This window comes from Colobus angolensis, unplaced genomic scaffold (assembly GCF_000951035.1).
Source record: "Colobus angolensis palliatus isolate OR3802 unplaced genomic scaffold, Cang.pa_1.0 Scaffold49, whole genome shotgun sequence".
NCBI lineage: Eukaryota > Metazoa > Chordata > Mammalia > Primates > Cercopithecidae > Colobus > Colobus angolensis.
In genome coordinates, this window is record NW_012118376.1 from 3,229,393 (window position 1) to 3,237,221 (window position 7,829).

General features: G+C 40.0%; 1 protein-coding gene across 1 annotated transcript in view; it reads right to left on the reverse strand.

Annotated features, from left to right (window-relative positions):
* IQGAP2 (IQ motif containing GTPase activating protein 2) overlaps nt 1-7,829 on the reverse strand; it is a 350,336-nt gene that overhangs the window by 69,312 nt on the left and 273,195 nt on the right. The window lies entirely within an intron of this gene.

The following is a 7,829-nucleotide window of genomic DNA, read 5'->3' on the forward strand; positions in this document are numbered from 1 at the left end:
CACTGTTTTTCAAATTAGAAAGGAAGTAAAAGTTCCTTGTTAAAAAGGGCAAATATAAAAAATCAAATTATTTGTATAAACATCCTTCCATGTCTGTATATATTTGCCTCGTTCTTTTTTAAAAGGGTACATGAAATTTTGTTATTTCAACAATAATATTTTTGTAATGAGTCAAAACAATATAGTCAGGATGGAATCAAAATGATGAACTGGGCACTTGCTCCAGACTTCCCCTTGGTCCAAATCCCTAGAAGGCACAAATATGCTTAAAAAAAAAAAAAACCTTTTAATTTTGAAAGAATCACCAACTCACAAGAGGATCAAAAATTATTCAATGAGTTCCATGTACCCCTTTACACAGCTTCCCCCAATGGTAACATCATACAAATATACTTTTATTATTATTTTTTGAGACAGGGTCTCATTTTGTCACCCAGGCTATAGTGCAGTGGCTCAATCATGGCTAACTGCAGCCTCCACCTCCTGGGCTCAACTGATCCTCCTGCCTCAGACTCCTGAGTAGCTGGGACTACAGGTATACACCACCATGCCCAGCTAATTTTTCTATTTTCACTATGTTGCCCAGGCTGTTCTTGAATTCCTGGACTCAAGCAATCTGCCCACCTTGGCCTCCCAAAGTGTTGGGATTACAGGTGTTAGCTATACCTGGCCCAAACATACTTTTAAAGCAATCCATAATAGTGCTAGAAAATAAGAAGGCATAGAGATAAAAATTATGAGGGTTCCTAGAAAACAGAAAGTAACCAGAACTGAACTCAAAGAGGAAAAGGCAGAACAAATTTCTACAAAAATGTCAAAACATCTTTGATATGGCTTTAAGCTTGAGGCAGTCAGGGTAGTTTTGGGAAAATTCTTGCCTTATCTATTTGTCAGTTGGTGGACAAAGAAAGCATAGATGGTGAAGTGTGAGCTCAAGGAAACTACAAAAGGGTATAGTTTTGGGAAGGGAATTTAGCAGTATCAAATTTAAAATTATTTAGCCTTTCATCTAATATTTCTAGTTTTCAATATATCTAGCCCAGGAAAATAAAAGCACTTGTGTAGAAAAACCCCATATATAAGTATTTTTGTCACAGCATTGTTTGTAATACCAAAAATGTGCATCCAGTAAAATGTTCACAAATAGGGGGAACAGCTAGAGACACTGCAATTGCAGTCCCACTGAGGGATGCTACACATCAGTTAAGAGTAAAGTAAGGTCGGGGGAGGGGGAGGAATAGCATTAGGAGAAATACCTAACGTAAATGATGAGTTAATGGGTACAGCACACCAATATGGCACATGTATACATATGTAACAATCCTGCATGTTGTACACATGTACCCTAGAACTTAAAATATATATAAAAAAAGAGTAAAGTAAGGTCATAGATACTGACTATGGCAAGGCTCTGTATCTTGGAGAATAGGAAGACCTCCAAGATATATAGATAATACGAAAAGGAAATTTTAGCTTACCACACATATTATGATACCACATGTTAACAAAAAATACACAGAATAATTATACCTATTTCTATGCAAACAATCTGCACCTCAATACCTAGAAGATCTATTAAAATACACAGTGAACAAAGAGAAAGGGTATACGTATCTGTGTACCTATCTCTACTTCCATCTGGCTACTTTATAAAGGGAACTACTATTTAACATTTTATTATGTATCCTCTGAAATATGCACGTGTAAACACACATACCCCATCATTACACACACAAATACAAATACAAACTTACATTAAGATGTGAACCGGGCATGGTGGCTCATGCCTCGATACGGTTTGGATTTGCGTCCCCACCCAAATCTCATGTCTAATCGAAATCTGCAATGTTTTAGAGATCTTCACAGCAGCCCCTGCCATCACAGGCTGGGAAGCCTAGGAGGGCAGAACAGTTTCGTGGGCCAGGCCCAGGGCCTTGCTGCCTGCACAGCCTTGGGACACTAATCCCTGCATCCCAGCCGCTCCAGATCTAGCCATGGCTAAAAGGGGCTCAGGTACAGCTCAGGCTGCTGCTTCAGAGGGTGCAAGCTGTAAGCCTTAGTGGCTTCCATGTCATGTTAAGCCTGTGGGTGCACAGAATGCAAGAGTCGAGGCTTGGGAGCCTCTGCCTAGATTTCAAAGAATGTTTGGAAAAGCCTGGGATTCCAGGCAGAAGCCTGCTGCAGGAGCAAAACCATCATGAAGAATCTCTGCAGGCCAGTGTGGAGAAGAAATGTGGGGTTGGAGCTCCTACACAGAGTCCCCACTAGGACATTGCCTAGTGGAGATGTGAGCAGACAGTCACTGTCCTCCAGACCCCAGAATGGTAGATCCATTGATAGCTTGTACCCTGTGCCTGGAAAAGCCACAGACACTGAATACCAGCCCTTGAGAGAAGCCACGGGGAATGAACCCTGCATACATTCAGAGCCACATCAGCACTTCAACTGTCAATTTTAAAAACTCAAGAGTAGAAAAATGGATTTCATATTTTTATTCTTCTAGCTATCCTTTCTTCCTTTCTGATGTTCTGAAATTTCTTCTTTCATCATTTCCTTTTTGTTTAGAGAGCCATCTGTAGTCATTCTTTAAGGGAAGGTTTGCTGGTAACAAGTGCTCTTAGTTTCTCTTTCATTCCTAAAGGATATTTTTGCTGGATATAAAATTCTATGTTGACAGTTATTTTCTCTCCAGATTCTACAAGTGTCTGAGTGCCTTGTTACAGGAGGGTGGAAGTTTAGACTCCTCATTCAGCCTTTGCTTCCCCTGAAAAATGTTTTACTTCCTTCTGGCCTCCTCAAGTTATGAAAAATCCTCTATCATTAGAACTGTCTCCCTCTTATAGGTAAGTTGTTTCTATCTCACTGCTTTTCAAAATATTTTCTTTGTCTTTTGTTTTCAGAAGTTTGGCTGTGATATGTCTTTATGTGAATTTCTTTCACTTTACCCTGTTTGAGGTTTCCTCAGCTTCTTGAATCTGTGTTTTTGGAACATTTCCACTTTTATTTCAAGTACTTTGTCAGTACTGCCTCTTTCTCCTCTCCTCTGGGAATCTGATGACACAAATGTCAAATCTTCTGTTATAATCCCACTGATCCTTGAGGCTCTGTTCTTTATTTTTTTCAGTCTGCCTTTTCTCTGTTGTTCAGATCTGGGAATTTCTATTGTTATAGTCTCTAGTTCACTGATTCATTCCTCTGTCCTTCCATTCTGCTGCAAGGACTACTCATTGGGTTTCCATGTCTGTTACTGTATTTTTTAGTTCTAAAAGTTACTGTGTGGTTTATAAAGTTTTTAATTATTTGCTGAGGCTTTAGTTTTTTTTCCTGAGATGTTCTTTCTTTTGCTTCAAGTGTTAGTAATTGCTAATTGCTTATTGTAACATTTTTATGATAGCTGCTTTAAAAACCCTTGTCAGATAATTCTAACATCTGTCATTTCTGTGTGGGCACCTAGGAATTGTTATTTTAAACTTAAGTTGTGATTTTCTTGGTTCCTGACATAAGTGATTGTTGTGATTGCAATATCCAAATAAGTGATGAACCTTAGACAATATGGGTAGTATGGGGTCCTGGATCTTATTTAATCCTACTTTTAGGTGGCTTTTCCTGACATTGTTTTGGCAAGGAAAAGGTGGGGGCACTGCCTCATTACTAGGAGGTAGGAGGAGAAGGCTAGGTTCTCCATTTGGTTTCTGTCTATATAAACTAACATAGCCCTCTTAAAGGTGAAGAGGCTAGTGAACCTTGGGACCCAAGGAACCTTAACACCAAGGTGGGGAAGGCCTCATTGTTATTGCCAGGAGGGTGTCCAGCTACCTACTGGACCTCTCTTGATATCACTCTGGCTGGGAGAGTAGAAGTGCCTTCTTATTACTTCCCATGTGGCCTCTATTGACCAACTGAGGGAAAAGACCTTATTACAAATGGATGGTGTGAAGGTCCTGCCTCTCTGCCGTGGCTCCTCTCACACCGCTCTAGCAGGGAGAGGGAGGGCTGCCACATTACTGCTCAGTGGGCACGAGATCCAGATTCTACAAGTCTGGGTGCCTTGTTACAGTCCAGGAGGGTGGAAGCCCAGGCTCCCCATTCAGGCTTTGCTGCCCTAGGTGGAGGCATTACAGTTTGTGTGTGTGTGTGTGTGTGTGTGTGTGTGTGGTGTTTGGCTAGAGTAGAGTAGTTACTGTCTGAAATTATTTTTGTCTTGCTAGACTGTTCCTTTCTTGGTCCTTTGGCTACAGAGAACAGGCTTTCATTGGAGCCTGTATTAGTCTGCTTTCATGCTGCTGATACAGACATACCTGAGACTGGGAAGAAAAATGGGTTTAATGGACTCACAGTTCCACATGGTTGGGGAGGCCTCACAACCATGGCGGAAGGTAAAAGGCACTTTTTACACAGTGGCAGCAAGGGAGAATGAGAAAGAAGCAAAAGTGGAAATCCCTTATAAAACCATCAGGTCTCAAGAGACTTACTCACTACCACAAGAACAGTATGGAGGAAACCGTCCCCGTGATTCAAATTATCTTCCACTGGGTCCCTCCCACAACATGCGGGAATTATGGAAGTTCAGTTCAAGATGAGATTCGGGTGGGGACACAGAGCCAAACCACATCGCAGTCTGTACCCATTGGTATTTCTGGGTTGCCAGCCTCTTCAGCTACAGGTCAGAGAAACATAAACAAAAAGAAGACTCAAAGAACTCACCACTATGTCATTCCTTGGGTCCCAAGGTTCACTAGTTAGTCTGACTTTTTTCTCTTCACTTTTAAGAGTGTTATGTTTGTTTATATATAATATTGGGGGCTTTTAGTAGTATTTATGGAAGAATAGGGAAAAGAACATGTGTTCCATTTCCCCAGAAGCAGAAGGCAAGCCTAAATAATTTTTAAGTCCCTAAAGTTTACAGTTTTCTATATTGTTAAGGTTATATGAATCTATTCCTTGACAAAATTCGAGATTTAAAAAAATCAGAAGTATCAACAGCAGTTATGACTCAAGACGATCAACTAAAAATGTATTAGAACTAAGAGTTCATCTTGGTGACTAGTAATAAAATGAATATAAAATTGATAACTTTTCTACTTGTCAAGAATAAACAACATAATAGAATAAAGATGTTATTCACAACAGCAAAAAAAGATACATGGGGTAGGAGTAAACTCAAAAATATAAAGGAATAAAATTATAATGGTATACTTTGGAACAGATTAATAAATGGAAAAAGATTAATGTCTGAACTGTAAAGTTTATTATTATAAAGATGCCAACTGCCTCAACAAAACCTTAAACTTCGACGCAATCATTTAAAGACACAGGAATGGGTCTAGAATTTTATCAAATGCTTTTGCAGTAACTATTGAAATGAGCACATGAGTTTTTCTCCCTTAAGCTCTTATGGTGATAAAGAATTATACGGGAAGATGCATTATCATCTGGAGTTTTGAAACGGAAGTGATCTTAACAGTGCTTCTCTTGGCCGGGCGCGGTGGCTCACGCCTGTAATCCCAGCACTTTGGGAGGCCGAGGCGGGCGGATCACAAGGTCAGGAGATCGAGACCATCCTGGCTAAGACGGTGAAACCCCGTCTCTGCTAAAAATACAAAAAATTAGCCGGGCGCGTTGGCAGGCGCCTGTAGTCCCCGCTACTCCGGAGGCTGAGACAGGAGAACGGCGTGAACCCGGGAGGCGGAGCTTGCAGTGAGCCGAGATCGCGCCACTGCACTCCAGCCTGGATGATGAGCAAGACTCCATCTCAAAAAAAACAAAAAACAAAAAACAGTGCTTCTCAAACGTTAATGTGAATATAAAATCATCCGAGGATCTTGTCAGAATGCAGGTTAGGATTCAATAGGCCTCAGGGAAGGCGTGAGATTTTGTACTTTTACCAATCTTCCAGGCAAAGAGAGCACTGGGTATGTGTCCACACATTAAATGATAAAAATGTAAATAACCAAAATAAAAAATTTTTAATTAATTATCTGTTTAGAAAATGCTACCCCATGGGATTTGTCACAGTGTGACAATTCTGAGATGGGCAAAATTCTCTGATGTCACCAACAGTTGTTCACAAAAGTGGCCCAACAGTACAACAGCAAGTAGGGGAAGTGGACCCTCATCGTGGGTCTCTGGGATTTCATGGCAGTCCAATCAGTAAAACACATGTTGTGATGGATCTTAACAGTTCACACATTTTGGTGGTTAACACTGGTTTAAAGCAGAGAAGTGTAATTGTTTGAATGTATATTATAAATCCCATTCGTTCCTTAGTCCATACTGAAAGGCTAAACAAGATAATTGGAACGAGCTCAAGTTCCCATTCTGCTCTTCTGGAATTACCTAAACTCCAAAAATACTGTTAATTTCAATTATCTGAGATTCGCAAACATATCTGAGTAAGTGACCTGTCATAGTAACAGATTATTTAATATTGAATCAATCCTGCATTGGCAAAATGACCTCATTCGTGGTTTCTTCTCCTTCTCCTTCTTTCTCCTCCTCCACCTCCTCCTCCTCCTCCTTCTTCTTTTTCTTTTTTAATGTACTAAGGATTAACTAACTGTGTGTGCCACCAGGATTTACCTTGAGAGTTCATTACTATGTTTCATCTCATTATTATTTACGTAAATTTTTCTGGTATTCTTCTATATTTATGAGTTTTGTTACCTTTCCAAACTAAGGCAGCTTGGCTGGGAATACAATTTTTTTGCCCCTGGATATGAACAGATACTTCTCAAAAGAAGACATTTATGCAGCCAACAAACATGAAAAAAAGCTCAACATCACTGGTCATTAGAGAAAAGCAAATCAAAACCACAATGAGATACCATCTCACGCCAGTTGGAATGACAATCATTAAAATGTCAGGAAACAACAGATGCTGGAGAGTATGTGGAGAAATAGGAATGCTTTTACACTGTTGGTGGGAGGTAACTTAGTTCAACCATTGTGGAGACAGTGTGGCGATTCCTCAAGGATCTAGAACTAGAAATACCATTTGACTCAGCAATCCCATTACTGGGTATATACCCAAGGGATTATAAATCATTCTACTATAAAGACACATGCACAGGTATGTTTATTGCAGCACTGTTCACAATAGTAAGGGATTGGAACCAACCCAAATGCCTGTCAATGACAGACTAGATAAAGAAAATGTGGCACATATACACCATGGAATACTATGTAGTCATAAAAAAGGATGAGTTCACGTCCTTTGTAGGGACACGGATGAAGCTGGAAGCCATCATTCTCAGCAGACTAACACAGGAACAGAAAACCAAACACCACATGTTCTCACTCATAAGTGGGAGTTGAACAATGAGAACACATGGACACAGGGAGGGGAACATCACACACTGGGGCCTGTCAGGGACTGGGGAACTAGGGGAGGGATAGCATTAGGAGAAATACCTAATGTAGATGGTCTGTTGATGGGTGCAGCAAACCACTATGGCACATGTATGTAACAAACCTGCACATTCTGCACATGTATCCCAGAACTTAAAGTATAATAATAAAAGAATGTTTTTTGCTCCATAGAAGCAGAATACTACTTACCTCATATTTCATTTGCCAAAATTCTGTTTTTCTTTTTTTAGTCTGTAAGTTTTAGTTCCACTGAGATAAGCTTTTCCTATTATGTACCAACAACAGAACTCTTGTGCATAGCCATGATATTGTAAGCTCTTCTCTAATTAGAGGCTGTTTATTATAAGCAAATATGGGTATAAAGTTGATATAAAGAAACTTGGGAAATTACAGACAGATGGGATTTACATGCCAGGTGTGGTGGCTCATGCCTATAATCCCAGCACTTTGGAAAGCCGAGG